Source organism: Anas platyrhynchos, chromosome 6, assembly GCF_047663525.1.
Source record: "Anas platyrhynchos isolate ZD024472 breed Pekin duck chromosome 6, IASCAAS_PekinDuck_T2T, whole genome shotgun sequence".
NCBI lineage: Eukaryota > Metazoa > Chordata > Aves > Anseriformes > Anatidae > Anas > Anas platyrhynchos.
The window spans coordinates 14942000-14969849 of NC_092592.1; the positions used below are offsets into that span (position 1 = coordinate 14942000).

Here is a 27850-nt window from a genome sequence, read left to right on the forward strand (position 1 = left end):
TAAAGCAAGCATTAGTTATTTTATTGACACTCTTGTTTACCAGTAGTGCCTGAAGTTAAGCATGCTGGGACATAAACTAGATAAATGGTTGGTTAAAAAAGGAAAAAAATATAATTTATACATATTAAGTAACCTAAACGTCACTTGCTGACAATCAAGTTAAAATACCAAAATGTTTTCTAGCATGTTTTTCTTTTACTTGCCAGTATTCTCTTCAGTTTCTTCAAATATATGGTCTTGGGGTACTGTCCGTGTTTTTCCACCATTTTTCTCCTCTACGGGCTTGTGCAGGCTGCAGTGCTCTCCTTGTGTGCTTTTCACGTGCTCTTCCTCAGCCTAGTTTAATATTAAACACAAGAATTATGTATCTCTCACTTTTTCCCTTTGAATCAATTTATCTCATAGTAAGCACCTGAGGAACAAAAGTACAGAAAAACACATGTATTAAATTACTATGAATTTCTGATACATAATTTACAAGTTTTCCTTTCCAAAAAAGTATCTAATTGCCTCTTGAATTTAAATGCACACTTAAATAACATACAAGTAACAACTCCTATTTCAGATAAAAGTTTTAGCAACGAACCTGCCTACTGCTGCATTGTGCTTGGACCCGTTGCACTTTTTGTATGCTTCCACAGTTCACAGTGGCAGTAGTTTGAAATAGCTTCTAAAGGCTGGCGCCTGCTAAGGTGCTGGAAGAACAGATTGACATAGGTATGGTCAAAACAGATCGATGCCATCACGGCACTCTGCAGACACCCACTCGGGAAGTAGGAGATGAGAAGGGAAGCAACGCTAGTCTGTGGGATGGAGCTGCGGCATCCTTTGAGCGTGGCCGGCCAGTGAGTAAGCTCTTCAGATATGGGCAAAGTACTGCATTTAAGTGTTGCAAAACACTGTTTTGGTTTGCTTCATAACTCCTGCGGCTGTTATCAACCACCACCAAGGAAAACTGGCTGGGAAGGAAGACAAAACCAACATTAAGGGAGAACAAGGGAGTTTACTAAGGGAGAATAAGCTGTAACGTAAGGAAATGTTCCCATTTCTGTGTCAAAATGGGCAAAACGGGCAGCTCACAGCCTTGCAGCTCAGGCAGCCCTGCAGGCAGGTGGGAGAGCACAAGGCTTGGTGCCTTGGCCCCAGCCCGCTGTCATTTGGCAGCAGGAGCTGTGGGCAGGCCTGCACGGCATTGCTGCTGTGCCAACGTCTTGCTGAGTAGCGGTGCTACGTTAAGTCCCCACACAGGGAGCCACAGTGTGCGAGAAGCCCCAGCATCTCCCTCTGGCCTAGGCCAGTAGCAGCTGCTCTGACAGCGCTTCTCTGCCTGGGCACAGGCTGCTTCCCTATGGGCGCTGCACAGCCTGTCATCCCCGCTGGTGCCTTAGGCATAGCCAAGCCTCAATGATGAGGTTGGAAGGAACTGGGGATCTTCCCTCAGCTTGCTATTGTGCGGATTTCTGGGCCCCAAACCACATTGGGCTTTCCCATCTCACCTGTAGGAACAGAAATCACAGAACACCTATGGCAATGTCTTGCCTACAGCGCTGTTTCCTTGCATGCAGTTACACTTCTGGCACAAAGATTTTATTCCAGAGCCAGGTGTGGCTGTTATGCATCAGAGTCAAAACACATTGCTGGTGACAGGGCAAAGCTTTTCTTCCCCACATGTATCTCCCTCCTTTGATGCTACCGAGCACATCAGTCTCCAGCCCCACTGCTCCTGTGAAATGTACTTCTGGTACATTTCATTTGGAGTTTCTGACAGAACATTATGGTCTCTCTGGAAGACTGTCTTACAACTGAATCACTAAGCTGAACATGACGCACATTCAGCTACCCCATTTCTTCTTGAGATCCAAATGTAACTAGATTGCATGTAAGCCCATTGCTCTTTTGTGCTGTAAATCACCAACCTCAGCAATGCCGAGTCATAAAACTGTAACTGAAGAGGAAGAAACATTCCTTATGGCAACAAAATGCTACCACATCTGATGACTCCTACCCTTTCCTTCTCTTATGCTGTCTTTATTCTGTCATGTTCAGTAGATAATTAATTAGAAGATATGAATTAATGTCTTTCCTCTCTAAGCAGTACTTTTGTATGAATTCAATCATAGTGTAGCATGGAGCTCCAAATCCCATCTCACATACAGCTGAATGTTATGTTGTTACACCTGCGGCATAATCCCTTTTCTGTAGAAGTACAGATAGATGTTTTTAACCTTTTTGCATTCATTGTAATTGCCGTTTGAGTCCGGAGAAAACTGATTACGCTGCCTGCTTTGTTTGGGCAATTTCAGGAAATTAATATGTGCTAAGCTGTTTCTCTAGATACTGCAGACTTCTGTTAGCTGCTACAGTTACTGAGCAAATATAAAATATGTTCCCTGGCAATGTAAAGACACCTATGGCCTTCACCACTGCCTGCTTCTACTTTGATATCCAAAGCCAGATGAGGACACATTGTGATCTTAGGTTGCGAACAGCCATCTAACTCCTCAGTGCTACTTACTGCAGCTGATGCAAACCCGTTCTTAGATGTGGAACCAATCCCAGCTTGGCTGCTCCTGATCATTAATCTCAACACATCATGAGGGAAACTGGCTGCCCTACCCCGAATAAACTAATGACAGTGCCATGTATCACCTGGATATTGCTCCCTATCCATGTAGCATGGTGCTCTCCAAAGAGATCTACATATTTTATTACAAAGATATTTGACAAAAACAAATTGAGAGAAAATACAAACTGCCTATATGACAGGCAATCTAGTTAATGCACTTCTCTGATCATATATATGAAAGAATTTTCACTTAAATTCTCTTGTATTTCCTTTAAAACAGTACTTCTGCAATTTTTTTTCTTGGCCCTTCTACACATTGCAAATAATTTCCAAGGTAATTCTTTTTCCTTGCAAGTATTAGTAATACAGCTAATGAATCCAGTTTCCCAACATGATGCTTGGCATATGTAGGGGAACTTCTCATCTGGAGATGATGTACACAACATCGCAGCCTGCCACAGGTCTGTATACAGCTACAGCTGTGACATCAGGGCCACACAAAAGAACATCATCATTGTCAGGCTCTGGGTTCTTCTGACTCACCACAATCACTGGTGGTCCAGAAAGAGTAGGGGACGTCCAGATAAAAAACAAAGGAAGCCCAGCAGCTGAAAGCAGGGATAAGAAATCCAGAAATATGACTGTAATATATAAAAATATATTCTTTTGCACCACTTACACTGGGCATGCTGCCTAGGTCACCTCTACTACTGTATCTTTTGGTAGTTGCAGCTTTCTGAGTAGACATTTTTCAACTAGCTGCAGCAGTGCTAGCTGTCTGCATCATTCTTATTTTCATTGTTCTCCTCTGAAATAGTTCATCACGTCTTTAACATCTTACCTGCTAATGCAGAAGAATTATGGACTACTAGGAAAAGGGAGAGCATGTAGGCACCAGATCTGCAGGAGTTTCCCCATCCACAGCCACTAGGAAAAAGAACAGATATGTGTCTTTCTCAATAATTTCATTAATTATATTTCAAGCTTTTATTTACATTTGAAATTGATATAAAATGTACCTCATTTATTCTTATGTAGTTTGTGCATTTGTATTGCCACAAGCATTTTCTCCTACCCTTGTAATGAAATCTTTAGTTTACGTTTTGTTTGTTTGTTTGTTTTTTTGGGGAGGATTCTGGCTATGAAAAAATGAGACACAAGTGAAACTATAAGTTCCAGAAGTCTGATTTTGATCATGTTTTCCTGGTTTGTACAAACTGCCAGGCTTTCTCACCAGATAAAAATTCCTTGTTTTTCAATTCTGCTCTGTCAGACACTCACATGCATGATACTGATCTCAGTGCCACAAGAGAAAACTCAAACCAGATTAGTGACATAATAGAAGTACTGTAACACCTACAAAGGAGTAAATAAAAACAGAATCTGGCCTGCAGCTCATACCTTAACATGCATAAAATTTTTATTTCATTTCAATTCCATACTTTTTTTTTCCTCCCCAGCACTTTCAAAAATTTATTTTGGAATTGAAACCTTCCAGGCTTGAATGAGTGTGTTTTTTTTTTTTTTTTTTTTTTTTTTTTTTGTTAAGTGAGAAAAATCCATTTGGCTGCCTTCCAGTTATATAAAACTAAAAGATAAGTTTTACTGACTTAAAAAAAAAAAAAAAAAATGCAGATGCTTTTACTTCCACAGACATCATCCAAATTACTTTAATTCATGAAATTTAACAATTGAATATTTTTTGCATTCTAAGTTCAATCATCATGACACAATTGAAAAAATGTTTGCATGTGAAAATTGGTTTGTTTACATGTCTTTTAAGATAAGAAATAACTCCAAATTTAGAAAAAAACACATGTATTCTTTCAATAATTCAAGAAATACTGTGTCAGGTTTTTGTTTTGTGATCCCTCTCCCCCATCCCATTTTTTTGGGGTAGAAACACATGGGGATGGGGAAGAATTTTATTTTTTTTTCCAAGATGTCTTTTGAAGGATTGTTTCTTGTACCAAGTGCTTTTTATCCATTGTACTGGGAGTAAGATCAGATCCAAATTGTATTCTGCTTGCATGATGACTGATGTGTATAAATATTCATGAGTTAACACCTGCAGTTGGCTATTTTCTAAAAGCTGTGCAACTGTTATTGCAGTTGTAGCTGTGGACTGTAACATCTCATTTGAATTCATGAGACTTGTTATACATTTTTAAATATATATGAAGTGATATTAAAGTCTAATGAAGAACAAGAATCCCATCTGCTACCTGCAACCTAGTAATACCTGCGTAACATAACAGAGGGAAACAGTAATGTAAGCAGTGAAGATGGAAACTTGTTTGTTTATTAAAACTTCAAATTTGTTTTGATTATTCCTTCTATTCCCTGTTGGTAAAAGTTATGTTCCAAAGTGGCATCTTTCCAGAAATCTGTAGAGATCTTTGAGTTTTAGCCCACTAAAAGTTTGGCAGAGAATCTAACTGCCAAATTTTTCTTAAAGAAGAAAACGACATAAAATTCTGTAACAGCCTATTTGATATTCAACTTTGCTCACACGAGACTCTCTTGAAGATGTATGCGCATTTGTTTCTACACGCTGCAAGACAAATTAATTTAGGGTTTTCAACTGAGTTTGGTGTCAAGAGAATTACAGGGACAAAAATGTTATTACTTTAAAAGTTACACTACCAGGAAAGATGTAAGATTTTCTTCTTCTTAATACAAAACACCATGTTTTTTTCTCATTTGCCAATACCTTCCTGAAGTGATTTTTCCCAAGCTTCATTAGTAGTTATTTTTGAGCTCAGACAGGAAAGATTCAAAAGTGCCTTCCAGGAGGCTGTGAAGATTCAGAGTTTAGAATATGATGACATTCTTGGTAGGATACTGGTATCCACTGCTTAGGGATAATAAGCACCATAGCATACCTTTAAAACACTTTTTTTTTTTTTTTTCTCTTTACAATTAGATTTATGGTGAAGGGTGGAGAAGGCATGTTTTCCACTGATATCCACAAGGCTGACATTTCATGCCCTGCCTGGTCACTGGCATCATTTACTGTAGTATGTAAACATCTCATAGCTTGAAAAAGCTAACCAACCCATTCCCAGAATATTTTTAGCATAATGAGCTGTCACTATATCTAATTTACTGAGAACACAAGTATTTAAAGAGTTCCCAAGAAGCCTGGAGAGTAACTGAAGTAGTTTGGCTGTGGGTTGCAATTAAGTCCCAGGAAAGCACTCAACCTGTGTGGTTTTGCATAGGTAGCTAATGTAAGTGTGCCATTCATACCTAGCCAAAATGTTTGTATTTGCTGTGGTATAAATCCATGGCATTATCCAGTAGCCTGAACCTCATGTTCAAAACTATACTTGTAATGCAATACCAGTATTATACATCTTTATGAACAGGACAGGTGATCACACTTGACTTGCAGGAGCAGCAAAACTCTAGTTGCAAGAAGGATACGACAGCACTCTGCGGTGCCTCACGATCCCCAAAGGGATCATACACCCAGCACAGATTTGGAATTCTGTACACTAACATAACTATTTAGGCTACTTAAACTCAAGTCTGTTCCAGCAGTCTTGGTCACCATTTCTGATAATTTTCTTAAACATCAAACTATGCTAGAATAAGGCAAACTGCCTAATTATTAGTCATTTGTGCAGCCTGTAATAGTTCTGATCATATAACACTGAAAAGTCAGAAACCAAGAAAACACTGAGAGAATACCTGTAGTTTAAATATATGTATATATCGATCAATCCACGTAACAGAAAAGAACATATTTTTCAGTTAAACTCCAGTTACTCAGATGACAGATGACAACCAACATTTTAACCTAAGAGCTTCTCAAGCCTGAAATGTCATTTTCCTTCTCAGCTGTCCTTGACCATATGCTTTCAGGTGAAAATGGAAGAATCTGTCATACATCAGGAAAGTAGTTGCTTGCTATTTATATTCATAGTCACTAAAGGCAAGAATATTTAAGCTTACAAGAAAGATTAGTTTATAGGAACTCATTTATGCAACCTTCTGTTCTGTTCACATAAAACCTATGCACATTCACAAACATTCATTATCACCTACTAGATAAACATTAAAAATAAACACAGTCTAGTAAGAATATTACAGGGCTGAAGTCTCAGAAATCACTAATAGAACAATGATACAGAGCCCTAATGCTTTTAGGCAATATTCAATTGTGTGAAAAGTCAGATTTGGCTGAAATTAAATTTTACATGTTAAGTGCCTAAATCACTTTTGAAGAGAAACCATACCATCCTAGAGTACTTAAAACTGACAGAATCCCATCTCATTTGTGGTCTTTTTTTTTTTTTTAAATACCTTATCAGTATCCAAATTGCACTCAGAGTACTGCCAATCACTTCTTTTTGATGCATGATTCAGGACTTTGCATATTATTACAGCTTTGGTTTTCTGTGGTTCCTAAGCAGACTTCTAAAGGAAATTGGGGAAAAAAACAAACAAACAAACAAACAAAAAAAAATTGAAAGAATTTGCAGGCTATATGTTTTTTTAAAATCCTAGGGAAAAACTTCGCTCTTAATAGCATTTAGTTATCAGAAGGTAGATAGACAGAAAGCCATTGGAAAAAGAGTATCTTGATCTTGAAATGATCATATAATCAGTTCAGCACCAAAGGGAGTAAATTCTGACCTCAACACATGAAAACACATTGCATGAAATATTTTACTGTATAATATCAAGGGGTGAATCTAAAGAGTATTGAACAATCAGTGTCATTTCCTTTGTGTGTATCTAACCCCAAATTCATCTGAAATTTACTATCAGTTGACTGGGGGAGAATGAGCTCACTCATGGACTGTGACTAGGTCTGTGCAGATTCCTCACCACATTCCCTGTCAAAGAGGATGAAAACACAGGACTCAGGTCTGGTCCTCAATGATCACAGTTTCCTTATAGGTAGGGTCAAGCATTTTCTGTGTTTCTGAAACTAAAAGAATTAAATGCAAAGAGGGGGAGGAGAACTTCATTCTGAAAAAAAAAAAGCTATAGGGGGAGGAAAGGATACAAGAGCAAAAAGCCAGAGAAGTATGGAAAGGATGGGGTAATGACGAGTTCGCATGGACAGACATAGACAACATTCACTGCGTAGACTTCAGGAAGAAAAAGGATTTTTTTAATATTTAATTTCCAAGTGTAGCTTAACACCAAAATATGCTAATGATCTATACTAAAAATCTTCTTTTTTCCATTGATACATCAAGCTTCTTTACTAGAGACATTTCTAAAACTGTTTATATTGGCCCCTTGTGACAGTCTCCAACATGCACAATAATTACAGCATTTTTGTCTCCATATCACTGAAAATATGCAATCATCTACATCATTTCCCTTGAAAGATGCATTTAAACGCTCCAGTGGTGCCACACACAGCTTTCTATGCTGCCTTTCACCCAGCAGCTGCAGCAGAGGAAGAATAGGTCTCTCCAAAAAGAGGAAGAGGAGGCAGCAGCAATGCTGACTTGTTACAATCCCTGTCACTAGCACAGAGAAAAAATTTCTACTCTGTTAATAGAACTCTGAGTGTTTTACAAATGGCATAACAGATGCAGTGCACCGATGGAAATGCTGTAGACAGTGATGCTGCAAAAACTCTTCAGGCAGAAACACAGTTGTCATGGGCTGAACAACGTCTCACACACACGTTGCCACAGGAATAATTTGAGGAACAATTGGTGGGGCCCTAAGGTAAACCCCCTGCTCTTTCTGAAGAATTCCTTGGGGCTTTAATTTCCAGATGGAGAAACCATAGAGCTGAGTTCATCATGTCATCTACAGGATGACATCTCCCACGATGCAATACCCCCTGTCACTGAAATACAGTGCCAAGCATTGGGTATGAGCCTAGTACATGAAGTAGAAATGGAAACCACAGCCTTCTGCTGCAGAGATGCAAGCCAATAGTTGAGTCATCTCAGGACCTCCATCTAATCCTTATACACTGTTTTTTACATTAGAAAATTGATAAACTGATACAAATGTGTGCTGCCAGGATCCTGCCATTCAGGTGGAAGGAAGGGAGTAAAGAGAAGAAAATACCAAAGTGTTCAGGCAGAGTTTTCTGATGAACGGTATGCTCCGCTTGCATTCCTGGCTGCATAAAAGACTGTATTGTAATTAAAACTGCATGCAAAAAATAATTCAAGATTAAAAATGCATGGAAACAAACAAACAAAAATCAATGCTACCTGAAAAGCAAATCAAGACCTTGCCCTGACAAACAGCTTGGCAAAGGGACAGCTGGCCGAGATTTCATTTACAATTAAACTGTACTAGACATACTGTTTAGCTGCATTATCCGATGCTACCTCATCTGACTCAAGGCCTCATTTGTTATGTCCTGCCTTTTAGTCTCCAAATACAATGGCAAAGTGATTGCTTGTGATTTCATGCTTTTCTGTGCCCAGCACAATGAGGCTGCTCAACTGCTCCAAAGAGCTATGATGAGAAAAGAAAGTCCAAAGCCACCAAGGAAAGCACTATAAAAGATCTTATGCTAAAGAATCACTTTATCAATATTGTATATTTTTAACTGCCTTAGAGTTTCTGGAAGTAAAAAAAAAAAAAGAATAGACATGTTGAGACAAGAAATTATCGGATGCATTTCATCCAGTTAAAATATTAAAGAGCCATTTGGAACTGCATTAGTCCACTGTGATTCAAAATGCTACATGCTTCATCAAATACTACCAGATAGGAGGATTTCAGTAGCAATTTGTGACCATGAAGGTGAAGTAGTTGCACAGTGGGCTTCTATAATAGCATATAATCTCCTTAACTCTTAAAGAGGAACCTGTTTGACACTTGCTTGGCTTCCCGCAGACAGCCTGTGTGTCTGGGATGCTTTATGCCTTTCAGACTCATTAGAAACTCTATTAGAGTTCGCTGTAAATAAAGTGGAGCCTTCTCACTGCAACAAGTTTCAAAAAGAAAAGAGAACATTTACAGAAGAAGAAGTTAACTTGGACAGTTCTCTCTTGCTTTTTCTTCATTCACTTTTAGGTACTCATACATGTATGAAAATACCTTAACCCCTTGAATCCAGGTTCTTCTATTGCTTAATTCAGGCGTCAAGTCATAATTCTGTGTTTGCAACATCACGAGCTCTCTGGAAATGACTGCCATCTTACAAAATCAGCACTTTAGAATTGTTCTGCAGAACAAATGAAGAAGAATAAGGACCCATCCCTATGTGACACTCTATACCAAGTGCAAGAGTTAAAGCCCAGTTTTTATTCCATAACTGTATAAAGTGTTTGGGTTTATTGCAGTACAATTACAGGAACCAAAGGATCAATACTGAGAAACATCATTTTATCTAAGAGGAAAAAATAGTTTCCAAACAAACATAAGATGACGATTCTATTGAGCTTTATTTATTTACACACATACTCACACAGAGGAACACACACCCCTTCTTTCCTAGAAAACGTCTCCCAAATCATATCTCAGAATTATTTTCATTTTAGAAGGAAATACTGATTAAACTCTGTCTGGGGAGAAGAATACGAAGAACTGCGATAGACTTATATTGAATGGAGCTGCAGCATAAAATGAGAGGAAATTCCTTTCAGGCTCTGCCTAAGAAGTGGCCTTAGCACTTCTAAGACCACATGGCAAGCCAAATAAAATAAATATTGTCTGGTAAAATTAGAATTATATTGATAGACTATATGCTGTAATTTCCCAATATAATTGCATTTATGTATGAGGGGGTCTCTTGACTAAGAGCTAAATGTCAGGTTTGCTCCTTCCTTGTTGCTTGCCAGGATATCAGAGTGACAGAAATAATGACTGAAGTCCAGGATTCACGAACACTGGGCTTACAGCAAGGATGATCAGCCTCAGCTCAAGAGACTGCTCAGTCTTCCGAGACTGGAGCTGTGAAGCCACCCCTGACTGGGCATGGCTGGCGGGCAAACTCTCCCCTAATATCAGCCTGGGTTTCTTTCCTCAATAACTCTGAGGCCTCTTGATATTATATTATCACATGTGGATAATGTGTTACCAGAGGATACACTTGCTTCCTGGAAAGGCTAGATGATACCACTTAAAGAATGCTTTATGCCAAAAATAGATAAAACATTAAAATAAAATCCTTTCTGCTATCAAATATTTTGGCACTGTAATATAGAATATACAGCCAGTGTTGAATGGGAAATGGTGTTGCAACAAAGCAAGGAAGTCTTTAATGAAACTTCCTTTTAGGAAAAAGTTTTGCATGTGCTTAGACAACTAATGACAAATTACTAAAATTTTTTAAGAAAAATCTCACTGAAACACTTTCCCCTTTGGCATACTCTTTTCAGCAGGCTCAAGAGATGCCAGACAAACATATCTCCAGACATTTAACTGTACATAGAGTCTAGCTAACATAAAGATAACTGGGAGTTAGAACATGCAGTTAATGTCTTAGATAGTGGGAAGCTTTCAGGACAGAAAGATTAGCATCTGACAGCACAGAGTTATGATGACAAGACAGTGCAATAAAATACTGTTAGAATAGCAACTAACCTTCTGCAAAAGAGAAAAGACATGAATAATAAAATTAAGCAGACAAAGGAAACTACCACAAAAAAGAAAGATTAAATGGTTTTGAATCCCTGCATATACTGCAACATTATTTCTTCAGAAGCTTTGTGTCAATAGCAAGCATCAATTGTTTCAAATAAATGACTGCAGTGGTATGGACAACAATGAGAAGGGGATAATTAACCCGCTGACAACACAATAATAAATTTAAAAAAAACAAAACAGAACAAAACACATTCAACTCATTTAAAACCTGAAAGTTGAGGGCAGTGTCAGGAGCATGCTGGTAGATGTTACAGTCAGAGTCCTATACAAGTGATAGAAGACATCATATTTTTATATATATATATATACACACATATACATTAATAAATATATACATTAATATATACATATATTTATATAAATATATATAAACATATATATATATATAAATATGATGTCTTCTACCACAAAGAGGTAAGGATCACACTTGTCAAGTAAACAGCATGTTGAACCCCCAGAGAAAAGGAAAATGAAGCCAGTATTCACAGAGAGCACTAAAAATTGATGCACAAACCTGCAGTCCATCCACATCTGCAAATGCATCTACAGTCCTTTCAAGAGATGCATATGGGGATATAATCCTGGTCAGCATTTTCTGTAATAAACTGTAATGAAAAATAAGTTTGTTTGATTTTGAAAGCTCTAGCATCTGATAAATTAAATCCAACTCCATTAAAGTCAAAAGCAAACCTCTACTGATTTCAAAGAGAAAAATTTCACATAGTGATATCATAAAATACAAACAATGCAATAGCAATATTCCTTAGTGTTTAATTATTTTTAGTCCTAAACCATTCCCATCAATTTGCACAAAAAACAATACTAATTCTAGCCCCTAGAAGTTTTGGTGTCTTCACTGAATTCACTGGGACAGCAAGCTTGAAGATTTATTTACAACTGTGGAGATCCAATCTATTCTTAATTAAAAGGGATTCAAAATTGTCATAGAAATAAAAGTACGTCCCAAGTATATTCTGCCAGGTGAAGAGAAACAGTGTAATGAAAATCAGAATTAAAATAAAATCCTGTCTGTTTGCTCAGGTTTTATTGTAATGCACCTGCACTCTTGGAGATTTTTCATAGTTCCCCTCTTCTACTAATAATATTGCATTTTCATGGCTGGAAAGCAAATTACCTCTTTTTGGGAGGAGCTCAGTTTCTTTGCTGATGATATCTAAGATCGTGCTCAGCAACACGCGGAAGCTGTGAGATTTCATTGACATGATCAACATCTCTGACTTCCAGTGGAACAGCATATATAATCTTCTAACTGAAAATCTGGTAAAAGGCAAAAGTACTTGCCCCTGCAAGGGCAAGTTTCTAGGTCTTTTCTTTGCTGCCATTGTGTTTTTGTTGTTGTTGTTGTTGTTGTTGTTGTTGTTTTTGTTTTTTCCCCTATGAAACAATTAAACTACAGAAACATTAATTTCACTTTAAAAACCATTACTAAAATTTTCATTTTAAATATGAAAATACTTAGTAAGAGATGAATGTACTTGTTGTGGTTACTATATAACCCAGCCAAATTCTACTTCTAAAAGTTCAGCTTGAACCCCAGCTCTGCTGGGATCAGGAAACAAAATTGAACATGGAGTGGGTTGAAATAGCTACTGCTGTAGGATTCATCCTCCCCAGTGTACAGCTGGGAAAACTTGGTGAGTATCTCAAAAACGTCTTTAAGAATTCTGGAAACCACAATATAGCAGCAAGTTTTTCTTTTTTCCCTTCATAAAATGCTGAAATCTGAAGCTGAGATGGTCAGTTCAAATCACTGATATTGACACCAATTATCTCACTACTTTTGACAAGATAAAATTGAAGAAACCAAAATAACTTATCTGAGACTCAAGGATGCTTAGTTTCAAGATTTTGGTAAATTCTTTTGTTTATTCTTTATTCTGAAAGTGGACTGGCCTTCTTAAGGTCCCTCTGGACATTGACAGGAACACTTTACAAAAGAGTTCCTGTCCACATATAAAACAAACAAACAAAAACTATGCCAACCAACCAAATAAAAACAAACAAACAGACAAAACCTCACAATTTAAGCTTACAATTTATTATTATTTTTTTTTAAAGTTCCCTGTGATTAGTTTTGGACATGAACGGAGTTGCTCCTGCTGTTATTCACAGAACTTCTTAAAGCCCACAACTAGGTCCTCAATATGATTCTGTAAGTTATGAAAATCTACAAAATTCTAAGATTCTATAAGATATGATTCTATACGTTACACTGAAATTGTGTGAATTTTAAACTACAAATCACTATAGATCCAAAAGTTCTTATTCAAAGTGGGCATCATCCATTTTTCTTCCAATTTAATCATATTTTCTCAGCATTTTTTTTTCCTGTTTCTTCTATTGTTCCATGAATATGTTTATTCATACTCAGTGTACTTAAAGTTACTTACTCTACATTCTGGAGAGACAGATAAGTAATTAAACTTCAAAGACTTTTCATTCGTCTTGGTCCATACTGGAAGTGATCTCACATTACTCAGATGACAGTGACATGAAGTAAGAGCAATGTCCAGAGACTGTGAATGGTGTGATGGCAGACATTTTTCATATAAATCACAGTGAAACACAACAACACCAAACTGCAGAGTGTATGGAAGGAAAAGAATAAACGATTCACAGGGAGAAACTTCACATGTGCATGATCATGCTGCGGACAAACCTACTTCCAGTGACATTAATGGAAATCTTGTTCTTGGCTTTACCTTAATCCACACAGTATGTTCATCTTTCTGCTCAGCCTAACGCTAGACGTGAAGCCAAGCTATACCAATCATCTCACACAACAGATGCTGAGATCAGATTGTCAACAGTATACCAAGACTCAGATCATGAATATTGTCACCTTAGTGTGGTCCTGGATTTACATATCTTAAGCATTCACCCAGATTCACACACAAGCATCCCAGCTTGACATAACTTGGAGTCTGAGTTCATGAAGATTCAGTATTTAGACAGGAGGCAGCAAAGAGCAGTTTCTGAAAATGTGCTTTGGCTGTTGCAGCCTGTGCTAGTGGACTGGGCCTGCTCAAGGCAGGGTTAGCAGGGATTTGGGTGCCACTGTAATGGGCTGAAATGCTCCATGCAGCTGTGTCTGTGGAAGGAGAGGAAGGAGCATGCCTTTCTGCCTCAGCCCTCTAACCGCACCTTGCTGTGGCCTCTTTGACAGGCATAGCAGGTGCTAATTCATCAAAGGAGGCTTCACACTTACCACATTACAGACAGGACATGGCTGGGTGAGGAGCAAAGCTCACCACGTTGTCATTTGGACATGTCTATTTTCAATGCATTTCCCTTACTGAACAACCACCTGCTCTCTGCTGGGGCATTTCACACTCTTACCTTAACAGCTTTGGTCTGCTTTCACGTGCTGTTCCCCAGACAGGTATCAGATGAAGAGTGAATAGCTGTTGGCGTCTCAGATCTCAAGATATCCCATGGACAGACTTTCCACACTTTAGCCCTGCCAAGCTTGCTGAACCTTGCAGCCAGACTAAAAAAAAGAAGGGAAAATTCTCTTTATTTCAGGTATAACGTGGTTTGCAGCATAAGATCAAGTATTCTCTCCTTTCCTAAGCAACCCTGTACATGCACAGTGGGTGTTTAGTCCTTCTCGATGGGAAGGCACTCTGCACAGCCCGTCTAAAATAACTGGGCTGCAGGGCAGAGGAGCTGCTGCAGGTGGAGCTCAGCCTGGGGCCATGCAAACGGCCAAGCCAGGGCAGAAGCAGCTGCTACCTGTCATCAGGATGTGACCCTCTCTCTGGTTGCCTCAGCCTCTCAGTCCCTGATGGCAGCATAAATGATGAGAGAAGTGAGCAGAAAGCTATTTTTTTATCAATTGATAAATAACACTGCACCTAACAGTCCCTGTACACTGCTTAGGAGTGAACGAGAAAAAAAAACAAAAACAAAAACAAAAACAAACAAACTCTAATGGTCTGCAAATAAAGTTCCACATGAACAATTTACTTTTTTTTTTTTTTTTTTCTTTTGGCATTTTAGAAATGTTTTCAGTTGCTGTGTTTCCTGTATAACACACATATCTGAAAGGGGGAGATGAATTGCAATAATATAATAAACAGTTCATAGGAATACACATATTACAGTTTTTCAGCTCTCTTGTGAATTGAATGAATTTCTGTAAGCTTTTGTTTAAAAACAAGTAGCATGATTAGAGTGGAAAATAATATAAGCCCTAGATTATTATAACATATGTCTGAAATATTAACGCTACACCAAAATCTTCCCTTCCCCAACTACTTTTCCTTAGTGTGCAGGTGTGGATCAGGTAGATTACCTGGCTTAAACTGAGGTTCTACTTTGAGCTGTTAGCAAGAAAAGCAGAAAATGCCCAGGACAACAGTATTGCACAACAGAATTGCTGAGACTATAGTGCCTGCTCAGTGGAGTGGCCCATTAGTGCTGACACATTACCCACTCCTGATGGCAATCAGGCTGTACCTGCTAATTACTCATACATATGGCTTTCATGTTGGCTTTTGCTACTTGATTTATTTAGATATACATAGCACTTATTAAAAGATTGTTAGAGGAAAACAGGAAAGGAGCTGATAAAACTAACAGAGGTTGTAAATATTTTTTTTAGTTACAACTCACATTGGCATCACAATTTTTGTATGTGCATGTGAGATTGGCATCCAAGGTGACAAAAAAGGAGACAAAAGGAAAAACAAAAAATAGTTAAAAGCACTAAAAAGGAGAGAACAACAACAACAAAAAAAAGCAATAGGATAGAAAAAGAATAGCTTTAATTTCATTGTATTATGCCATTTATGTCCTTTTTCTTCTCCTCACTTGTAACCCTTCGGAGGGAATCATTTGTAGCTGTACAGATCTTTGGTAAATACTCCTGTCTTTGTATCACAGAGAACCCGTAAGACACAGTGTCCTTGCCTCATTTTCACACATTCCCTGAGTCACCAGATGAAAAGCACAAAACATTAAAAAAAAAAAAAAGAAAAAAATAAAAGAAAAAAGTGTGATTCCCACTATGGTAAGAAAGTATCACAGGACCTCTAACACTACAGTTGTCACAGCTGCAAGTTACTGCTGTCTGCTTACATATTCAATAGAAAACAACAATAGAAAGCAGTTTTATGTGGCTTAGGTGCAGTTTCTGTTTTATATTTAGGCATGAAGGCTTTTCAGCTGTTTCTCATCAACTCAGAAACAGTATATCCTAAAGACTGACAGTTTTCAGTGGAATATAATGCAGTCTGAGATTATTTACATTTCCAAAGCACCATGATACCGTGCTGAAAATAAAACCAGGCAGAAGTAGTAATGTTAAATACAGTTTACTATGAAGATAGGAAATAATTTTCAGTTTTATTAGTAATACCTCTGAGGATTTGTACCAGAAAATAACTGGTAGGAAAGGACAAAACTGCTAATATATCACAGCACCAGATTTGTGTTAGTTCATGAAATGTGTTTGGTAACCATGGGTACTAAACAATTTCATGAGGACTTCACATAATCTAGGATCTATAAATAGATTTGGAAACAAAGTAGGAGCTTAACTGTAGTATACATGGGAAGCACAATATTATTCGTAACAGAATTCATTTCTTTGTGCTCCAACAAGCATTGTAAGGTATTTATGACAATGCCACCATCTCTTTTCTTGTCTTTCTTCTTTTCTAGCTTTCCCTCCCCATCTCCTGTGACTCAATCAAGCTGAACTTGGGTGATAATGAACAGGGTTGTAATCAGAAGCTCTCACTGAATTACATTTAATTTTTAGAGAAAAGCATGCAGAATAATGAATAATGGTCAACACAAAGAAAAACTAACCAAGTGAAAGATGTGAGGAATATTAGTCAAGAACTTAACAAAAACTACTACTCAAACACAATTATAAATATTCCTTCAATGTTAACTTTTTTTTAAAACCTCTTTGCACACTTGCCTTCAATAAAATAAAATAAAATAAAATAAAAAAAAGAAAAAGCAAAAAAAGGCAGCAGAACTGAACATGTTCTGGAGACAAACAGATAAATATAGTGGGATTCTCCACAATTCAAGGAGCTGCCAATGAGCAGATAACTCAGTTAATCAGATCATCTAAGTCATGGTATAAACTGCTTCAAAACAAAGCTATCAATAAACTAGGTTCAGTATTGCAGGTTCTGAGGAAAGCTTGGAAATTTGTGATAGTATAAAGACTTCCAACAGAATAGGGTCTGCTATAATTACTTGGAGTAATAATGCAGTGGGACTTCAGCCACAAGTCACAGTTCAAGTTAGCATATTTCATCATCTGTTAATCGGATCACTCTGGGCTCCAAAGGCTGTGGCTAGGCTGGGTGAAAGAACTGGCAGCACAGCCTGCAGTGAAGACAAAGGCTGGGAGCACACCCAGCCAAGTTTAAGCAAATGCTCCAGCAGTTTTTCCTCTGTCAAACTAATTCATGGGTGCTCAGCTTTTAATGGGAAAATCTTAATGAATTTAACACAAATGGCTCTTTTTCTAAAGGCTAACTAGCATGTGGATTTATACTTATATAGCTGGAGCTAATTATAGATTTTTTCATGCTTTTTGGCTACCCTTATCATTAAAGTGGAAATATATGTACAATACAACATTAAGGCAATGAAATGTTTTTCTCATCCTAGCAAGAAGTCTCAGTTAGATTTCTCATTTTAAAATAAAAGTCCTCGGTAATCTTTGCCAGCACTGACTGGCCACAATCTTAGCTTGGCTAATCATTTTAATGGTCTAAAGAGGATTTACTTTAGTTACCTATGGGTGTTAGAAATGTTTTAATTGTTGAGTGTTTAAACTCACACACTGCACTCTTTGAGAGATTGGACAATGTCCCAGGGAGCCTGGGGACCTGATCTGCACACTGGGGCTCTCCAGCCTCAGCACACTGACACCCTGCCCGGCTGGCAGGTCTGCGCAGAGCCCCTCCAAACCACCGGAAGAAATACGCTCCTGCTGGGCTGGCCTCTACTGAGGAAGGCTGGTGCTCTGCTAGGAGAGACACAGCAAGAGCTCTGAGATGGAGAAGGCCACTGCCATCCCACTCCAGATATGACTGGGATCACTCCTAGCAGCACTCACGCTTTCCCATCTGTGCCTATGACTGCATTTTAGATCATTAGACAGGAATTATCTTTTTTCATGCATGTATACCTACACGATCATAAAAAGAAACCTTGGTTTATTCCAAAATTGTGCTTGACTTCACATTCATTAGTAGGTACCCTCACAGACATGTTAGACATTCAAGCTGATACTGCAGTCTAATGGAGCTTCAGGAGTGAGGCCCAATGTAACAGAATGCTCTCACTTGTACGCCTTTCAGCAGAAACATGACCATTTATGGATGAATTCAGGCACCCTAGAAAAAAAAAAAATCAACGCCTTTACCTGTATTGTTTTTTCAGTACTCACTAAAGAAAGAAATCCATGCCAATTATCCCACCAGGTAGTACTTTCTTCGGTGAGTTAGAATCTTAATGGAACCATAAATCAGGCTTTCCCTGGGGAAGGAGTGGAAACTTCATTACTTTGTATCATTTGCAGATGTGGCCACCCATTAAAATGGTTGGCTACCACATTTTGCTTCTCAGAAGTGGAGAGGTCAAAGACCTATCACAAAGCACAAAGATGACCAAATGTTTGGAAACTTATAAGCAAAATGTTACTTGCAAACAATACATAAGCAAAAATATACATATATCTACCTACCTGATAGTGGGTACACACTATACATGTATACACACATCCCTGGGAGATACAAGACATATTTTTTCCTTCTCTTAGGAACTCTGTTTTTCAACATCAGTTCTAAGTATCAGCTTCCATAAATGGCAGTGGTAGTTGAAAGTACAGTAGGAATTAGTATCTCTTCAGTTCAGGCCATTTTTCTTTCTTCAGAATCTACCATGAAATCCTTTTGTAAGTTTTATCCTGTCTGAAATAAAGCCTAGAGTTCTTATTAGTTGCTAGAATGAAGTAAACAACTTTATCCTTTCTTTGCTTCTCTGATAAGGTCACATCACAAAAAAAGACAGAATAAAAGCAATTGTGTTTCATCTAAACATGAAGTATGGGACAGAAATGATAATTATACAAGGAATATGTGATGATGATTCACGTACTAGATCTGTAATTGGTTAAGATGAAAATTTGACCACCATTACCATCACTTGTATTGAAGGAGCTCTAGTTCATGAAAGAAAAATATTCTCTTATTCTGTCTATAAATTTAAGAACTTTTTTTTTTTAAGATAGTCACTAATTACACCCGCAGAAGATTTTAAATTCTTAACTACTTTTTTGTAAGTCTATACTGCTAATACTATCTAAACACTGCAGTTATTTTTCTAGCAATAACCTGTTTGAGTCTCACAACAAACCAACAATGCTCCCAATTTACAATATGCTCAGCATCTATGAAGACTTAAAAGAGATTCTGAAAATCCCTTGAAAGTTCACTATGGAATAAATATCTTAAAATGACCTTATTAAACAAAGCAGCTATTGGAAAAATTGTTACCTTCTTCTCCAACTGCATTCATCTGCAGAGTCCTGCACATGCTTATTGTAGTCAATACATGACAGTTACATCATTAACAATCAGAGAGGAATACCAAGCTTACTTCTCATCCACTGAATAACTTGTGTTCTTTCAGCATTGTTTCATGGAAAGGGCATCTGAAAATAACAGATCAGGATTAAGATCTGTGCCAAACTGCTCTCTGTTAAGTTAGTGGGATGTGAAATAAAACGTGAAAATTCAATCTCAAAGTTTTTCAGTCATTATCAACCTTTGCATCTGTTTTGTCTTTTCTAAGGGTTAAACACAAATTCCATCACCACTCTATTAACTTCCTGCTGCCTGCTTAAAGGGTGAATTACTCGAAGGCTGAAGCCTCCTCCTGTTACCGTGGTTAGCAAAGTCTTCTATCTGCTGAATCAGGTTCCAGTCAGGATATCTCAAGCTGCTGCTACTAGTAATTATGTTTTCTTTCCTCTCTGTTGTTATTCAAACAACAACAAAATATTTTGTATTTTGGAACAATCTTGACTTCCATCCTCTGAGGAGTGTCCTAGGACTTAGCCCCTCCTTGCACCTAACAGGTGCTTTCATTTACTCCATATCTACTCTGTAATAGCAGTCTAAAGAAAAAAAAAAAAAAAGGTTCTGACAATGGAGGAAAATGAGCTACCAAACAGAGGACACAGAGGACACCTTCCAGTCTGACATCCCAAGGGAGTGGCCCTACTTGGCAGGAACCATGTAACAGACAGACTGAATCTGATAGACTGAATGGATACAAATCAGATGTACAAAACACACTTCCAGTGGTTTGAAGAACCACCAGAATCCCTAAACACATATAAGCAACTCTGAAATGGACACATTTTTTTCTTTTTGTTTCTGGAAAGCTGATGATGAAAAATAGCACCACCAGCTAGACAGCCCTGCTTCTCTGCACTTTATTTATTAATTCTTTTCTGTTAAATAATAAAAGAAGCCATTCTTTTTACAGAAATCAAACTGCAGATTCAATCCAGGGTAAATGCGTGGCTGGACCAAACTACAAAGTTACTGATGAAAAACCACATACAAGAGGTCATTCCTATGTTAGAATTCTAACCAGGCTGTAGTGAAACTGCTAGAGCAAAATTGTGGTAACATCCCATGGCATCTCAGCCATCGTGTACACTTTGCAATAGTTCGTTTTTAAAAGGATACTGTCAATCCCAACTGTGAGTACACACAAATATTTACCTAACATAATAGTGCAACAACTCACGAAGATGAAATAATAAGCTTTTATGGCAACTTCAAGTTCCCTGCCTGCGTCTCCCCTTGTGTGGTTCCTCCACAGTACATAAACACTGTCAAGCATTTTCCTTGGCTTCTTTAAAATTAACAACAATTATATTTAGCTTTTAAAGTGAAACAAACCTTTTAATTTTGACAGGATTTAATTAAACCCATCTTATTTAAATTTAACGTAACAGCCCCAAGGCGGGAAGGGAAAGGTATGAAAAGGTGAAGAATCAAAGAGTAACGTAGGACATTAATCAAACTCAGACTAGAATGAAATGTTGATTCCTCTGCATATTTTCCAAAGAAACTTTCAATACTGTGAGGACTTTCTTGAAAATTGTTTTTCACTGACTATCTCTCATACCTCATAGGGTTTCTGTTTTAAGGCTGTGTGATAAGCAGAATGTTATGGGAGCATTCTAGGTATACAGGACGTACTTGGTTGCGCAACTTGGTTTAGCAGTTACACAAACCATTACAACTGTGAAAATCATTCCTTTTTTTTTTTTTTTTCTTTTTTTTTTTTCCCCCCTCCACCCTCCTCCAGCAAGAGGGATGCAAAGCTTAGAGAAAGGAGTATAATGAAATTCTTCATGAAACTAACACCTCACAGATATTTTATGTCCTTTTTTATTTCTGGGGTGTTTTTTTTTTTTTTTTTTTTTTCCCCATTTAAAGCAATATTTGTTCTTCTAATTTTTAAAAATAAAGAAAGCCTCAAGATCTTGTTTAAATGTTTAGTTTACATAATTTGAAGGGAAATAGCTTGAACTTAGGTTTTTAAGTTTTGCAGGCATGAAATATTTTTTAACTATCCTAATGTAAAAATCTAGGTAGATTAACTTCAATAGAATAACCAGTGCTCAGCAAACTGTATTTCTGAGTTGACAACAGGGATAATAAAACAGAAACCCCAATAATTTTGGAACCTCATACGGAATTCATTTTCTACACAAAATTAAAAGATCACTGAGAATGGAAGTGAGGCAGAGAACTGCTGAACTCCTCCATTTCTAGAACAGCTGTTAAAATATGAAAAGATCCTAAAAGATAAACTCCCAGGAAACTCTGATTTTATGAGTTAGGGTCTTCAGTGTTCATGCTATATCTAAATTATTGAGGTCTACGTATTGCAGCAAAAGATAGGCCTCTTTTTGCCTTCTGTTGACTGACAATACAGACAATTTTCATCAACAGAAAGCAATGGAGAAATGAACATTTGAACATTTTTAGGAATACACCACAGGATTTCCTGGAGTTTCAGAATTCCTGCCTAATATCAAAAATATCAAAGAAAGTGGTTCTCAAGCAGACAGATATGAGAAACCTGTACAATGATAATGCGGCTGCCCATCTGCCTACTGAAAATGAAATCTATTTATGGCCTCACAGTACAGGCAAACAAAATTGCTATGACTTTAGAAAACCTTGGCCAGCTGAATTGCTCCAAACCTGTCCTTCACATGATGTGCTGTTATATTTTTGTTATAATGTTAAAACAACACTGTCATTTCCTTAGAATAACCAATACTGTAATTTGAAAAACCAAGGTGATGGGAATAGATCACGTCAAGAGTTATTTTGGCTTAAAACTTAAATGTCCGATGAACCGGGTGAGACAGAATCACAAAACTACTGCATAACAGTTGTGGGAACACAAAGGGTTGTTTGAGGATTTCTAAACTGCAAAGGCAAAAAAACATAAGATGGAGGAAGATCAGATCTGGGAAGCTATGCAGCTGTTGATATGTTAAGGTCTTAAAGTTCTATAAATTACAAAAGTGACATGGAAAAATCAGTAAGATTTGATGGTCATAAGAAGAACTGGGCAGGCCAACCCTACCTTTCCAAAATTCCTAATAAAATAATCCCAATAAATCCTAAAAAAATGTTAGAGGATCATTGTATTCCAAAAACAACAGTCTAATGAAAACCAACATTTTGGAACATCATATATGCCACTGTATATTATTATTTCACAGTTTCTAAAATACAGTGTTTAAGGTGACATTAGCAGCAGACTGATTTAACGTCCGTTTGGAAGGCAAATATGCAATTTTAATTCCATTTACTTTCGCTGTGCTTTTTAAACTCAGCTCTGACAGAAAGGAAGTCAGACATCTGGATAAATGAGGTAGGTTGATTGAATATTGATAAGCCAATTTTTAATTTATCAAGGTTATCTAGAGGTGCTAACCTGGTGCCACATACTAACAAGAAATATCAACACACTAAGTGATGTGTGCAGTGAAATATTTCTTTGGGGAAACAGCTCTGGATGGGCTGGGATTATTAAAATTAGAACCTTGCAGTGGGGATAGAAAGTGACTTCCTGAGGGGAAATTAAAAGCAGGTGCGAAGTGTGACAGAGAGACAGAGATGAATAGGTGGCAAGTTTTATACTTTGCTCAGACTGAAACATAAAAGCCACATCAAATCAGTACAGATGAGAGAGAAAGAAAGAGAGAGAACTACCTTTGTGAAAAGTACAGTTAACATGGCACAAAAAATGCTAATGTTTCGCTTTTCCAAAGTTTCACAGCAGGGCAGGTAATCATTACAGACCTTACAGCGCACTCTCTGCATTGTCACAATCCGCAAGGCTTGGCAGCCGCCCACATAAGACCACGTCCAAACAGCAGAGAGCGGGTGAGCAAGCATTGTTCTTCAGTCTCAGGGACTCAAAGCAGAGCACAGCACATTGCAGCAAGAATAATGTCACAGAAATATGCAAGACTGTGGGGAAAAAGAAGCACAGATTGGCCCATGGAAGAATTTCAATAAAACGGCATTTTGCAGTAGCATGGGAGCAATCTCAGATATTTGCATGTTTGTTTTCATTAGAGAGAAGTCATTAGAATATTTCATTTCATAGATTTGTTGATAATTTAAATGCAACGTGAGACTCTCAAGTAAACATCAGTGTGGGCAGAAAAGAGCAGAAATAAAGCTTTTCTTCAGGATTTTTTCTTGTGAATCTAGAAGTACTGAAACTTTATTTCAGAACTTCAGTCAGAATAAGAAAATAAAAAAAAGGAATTTTGATGCATGGAAAGAAACTGCTTTGAAACACTGCTTCCTTCAAATTCTAATGGTTCCTCAAATACTTCTCAATAATCTTATCTCATAGTTTATAAAATTTATAAGAGAATAATAATTTCTTAGAAGACAATTAGCCTACATGGACATGTTTGCCTGATAGTTAAAATCAAATAACACAGGCACATGACTGTAGCTGCAACCTGCCTCCTAACTGGAACTAAATCAGCTTGCCACATTTGTACACATCAAGATAATTTTCTTTTCACATGTTTTAGCTCCTGCCCACTCTCTACTATGTCAGCAGTAAGTAGCATAACTGTGGCATTTCACGTTCCCCCTGACTGGTGCCAGCTGGGATGGCCGCAGTAGCAGTGTCTCAGTGTTGACTGCTGGCAGCGTAGCTCTAGGCATGGGTTTTCTGCCATAGCTATGTTATGATGCAACTTCACAGATCACTTCCTTGTCACTGCCCTGCGTGAATAAACTGAGGTATTCAATGAAAATTTCCTGTCGTTACTCATCTTTACATCTTTTCAGATTTTGCAAGACCTTACTTAATGCAATCTTTCACCTTTATTTGTAACAGTGTGGGACATACAGATTGAAATAGGATTCCCCCTAACTTGAACCAGAAGTGTCTTCTTTCATCAATTCCTCAAACACTTTTCCCTAACAGTCTCAGTTTCATAGTTTGTAGCAGATAAATGCTGTAGCTGCTTTACTTTTCAGAGACAGACACAAAAATGTTCTTACAGCATTTTCCCCCAGATAGAAACACAATTAAGTACACCAAAGAGAGAGTCCATGCATCTCCCTGTCACATGTATCCTTCTAGTCTCATGCTTTTCATCTGTTCACTGTTCTACATGCTTCTGTGATTTTTCTCCTGTATGAAACAAATTACCCCTGGTTTGTGTTTAAACACTTATGTGTTTAGTTCTTCTTAAGGTTTTTCTTAATTCTTCACTTATTTAAAATAATATCTCCAGACTTTGTTAGATTGCTTATCTTTTGCTAGAGAGATCCTATCTTCATTACAAAGACAAATTCTTTTACACCCCATATATTTGCGTTTGGTCTGTTCAGAGTAGAATTCTGTCCTTCATGGCTTTACAGCTGGTTACAACTGAGCACAAGCTATATCATTAGCTCATGGTTTGTCCTCCTTTTAGGACAGCTTACCACCAGCTGCACATTTTGGCCTGCCATTTGTAAAATCTGCTCCCCCCCACACACACACTTTTTTTTTTTTTTTTTTCTTCCCATTTGGGGGGGACCCATTTAATAGAACTGTCTGAAATGAAAATGACTCATTGAAAAGGTAGCTTCAGAACCTGTCTTAGCACCTACCTATGTACTCCACCATTTCCCACTTGACAACTTGATCAGAAGCATGTTATTGTTTCTAAAAGCTTACCTTCATGTCTGCATATAAGGTTGCATTTCTTGTTTGTTCTGAAAATACCGGTGTTTCAGATTGTTACAAGGTTTTCCCAGCAATAAAGAAATAATACTGGGTGTTTGCTGTAAAATAAACAGAATAAAGCAAAATAAAATATATAAAAACAAATTCATACATCTGAAAACACAGGCAAATATGGCAAATATGCCAATAAATGCGTAGTGTTTAGATCAACACATTTGAGACAGATTCTGATTTTTTGCATTCAATGCACTGTAAATGAATCAAAGCCAAGATAAAGGAGTAAATCACTACTACACTTGAATAAAGATAACTAACTCCTGATAAAGAAATTGTTTAAGAATTATTATAGATTCCAAAAAATATTTCATGCTGCCATAGTTTTTCTGTGCTTGTAAAACATATCTGATTTTATCACTGCAGCTGAGATTCTTCATGATTATAAGTTTTTACTGGTCACATTCCTCTCAAAGACAACACAAAGGAACATAGAGAAGCTGGAACTGAAAAGGGCATAGTCTGAATTTGACCTCTTTTGAATGACCCATACTACTGTCTTGGTTCAATTCCTCTTACCTCTTAGAGGCTATCAATTGGAAATAGAAATCTGAAATATTAAACTGATAATGCGCAACTTTAATTTATTTCAGACATTATCATACTGTATCAATTTGCACAGCTCTGAGAATCAGTCTCTGTGAATTAATGATGCATCTCCATATCTGCATGGGAAAGATAGAGGGCTGTGACAACGTTTACATCTGATACTATTAGAGTCTCTTCAATGATAATCATTAACAAGTCCATTAATGAGAATATATTTCCCTGAGGCACTATGGCCATTTGGCATTGTAATCTAAATCTATAGTCTCCAGAAACTCTATTCGGAAGGCAATGAAGTAAGTCCCTGAACTATATAAAGGTTATCTGTCAAATTATCTCACTGAGCAAAGAAAGGTGACAGAGACTTCATTCAATATTGGCAGTATAGAAGATTAAAATGTACAATTGTCTATTTTTGTAAACCGATAACTACTAGAAACGCAGTGAAAAGCTAAATCCTGCATTCCAAAGGCTTTGAATAACCAAGCAACAAATACCCAGATCCTTAACTTTTAAAAGGTTGTATTTAACTGGAGTAACAATGGTAAGAAACTCATCTCACTGGTTATTTTAAGCATCTAATAATAATGACAGACTTGTTAGAGCACAAATCCTGTTGGCCTGAAATCTGTACCATAACTTATTTAGATATGACTGAATTAAGAGCTACTGCAATATGCATTTCCTTATTGCTCAGCAGATGAAGCAAGGGTTCAAGAAACAGAATAATTACTTTCATTCCATTTTTTCCCCCTTTAAATAAAAATACAAACTTCTTTCTATCTGCTTTGAAACCAGTTTCACCTAAAACACAGTAATAATCATTCCCCCTACACTGTGTATCTTAGTTGACAGCTTCACAAGCAACAAATATTATGGGCAAAAATAGACAGCTGTTCCCAAGTCCTAATATTTACTGACAGAAAGTGGGCGGGCATCATTGCTGCAATCTTTCCCTCTACAACTTTAGAGCAAACAGAATTGCAGACTTCTGGACAATACTCTTGGCATCCTTCATCTATGTTAAATGAAAAGCTTGCTGGAGTCAAGAAAATGGAAGTCTTCCTTTAAACCTGTATTACTGAAGAGGATTTTTCTTAAACCACCATAATATCACCTCCAGTTATTCTCATTAAAAGTCCCTTCATGAAGGCACACTTTCCCTGAATGTCAGTATTAAGTGAAGCAAAATAAATTATGCCCAAAACATAAAGAAAGTATAGTTTCGAGTACTGAAGCTATGGTTAATCATGCCTGGAAAACAACCTAACATCTCTATAACCTAGTATAACCTACTATACTATATATATAACCTACTATACTATATATAGACACTACTATAACCTAGTATCTTTATAGCCTCTAAGATCTCTGCTGAACAAGTCCCATATTACCACAGATCTGCCCTGATCCTGAAGGATTTTGCTTTTGTGGATAAATATCAATTTATCCTGAAAATATTACAGAAATTGAAAGACAACTAGCAATAAATTATTATTTTTTTTTTTTTTTTGGGGGGGGGGGGGGGGGGATTATATTGCAATACAAATGTAAACAATTTCCTCAAGAGATAGCACTGATCATCTGTTATTTTGGGGATTATCAAAGTATTTTTTTTTTTCCCAGCAATAAAATCTATTGATTTAGAAGCTGCTTGTGTTTTTCACTCCATGTATCACGAGGAGATCCTGTATGGAGATTGACTGTTAGCACAGAATTGAATACTAATGTCTTTTCACATGTTTATCATATTCATGATGAGCCCTATCCTTTATTAACATACTGACATGA

General features: G+C 37.3%; 1 protein-coding gene across 1 annotated transcript in view; it reads right to left on the reverse strand.

Moving 5' to 3' along the window:
• The window catches only part of MBL (mannose-binding lectin), a 274988-nt gene that overhangs the window by 43572 nt on the left and 203566 nt on the right, over nucleotides 1-27850 (reverse strand). The window contains exons 5-16 of the transcript XR_011809996.1: nucleotides 25451-25557; nucleotides 23557-23727; nucleotides 19708-19865; nucleotides 18897-19122; nucleotides 18600-18797; nucleotides 12291-14666; nucleotides 11670-11760; nucleotides 9605-9731; nucleotides 6878-6991; nucleotides 3408-3493; nucleotides 587-959; nucleotides 204-336 (exon numbers count right to left, since the gene is read on the reverse strand). The gene's annotated coding sequence lies outside the window, so the exon portion shown is untranslated. The remainder of the gene's footprint in view (nucleotides 1-203; nucleotides 337-586; nucleotides 960-3407; nucleotides 3494-6877; nucleotides 6992-9604; nucleotides 9732-11669; nucleotides 11761-12290; nucleotides 14667-18599; nucleotides 18798-18896; nucleotides 19123-19707; nucleotides 19866-23556; nucleotides 23728-25450; nucleotides 25558-27850) is intronic.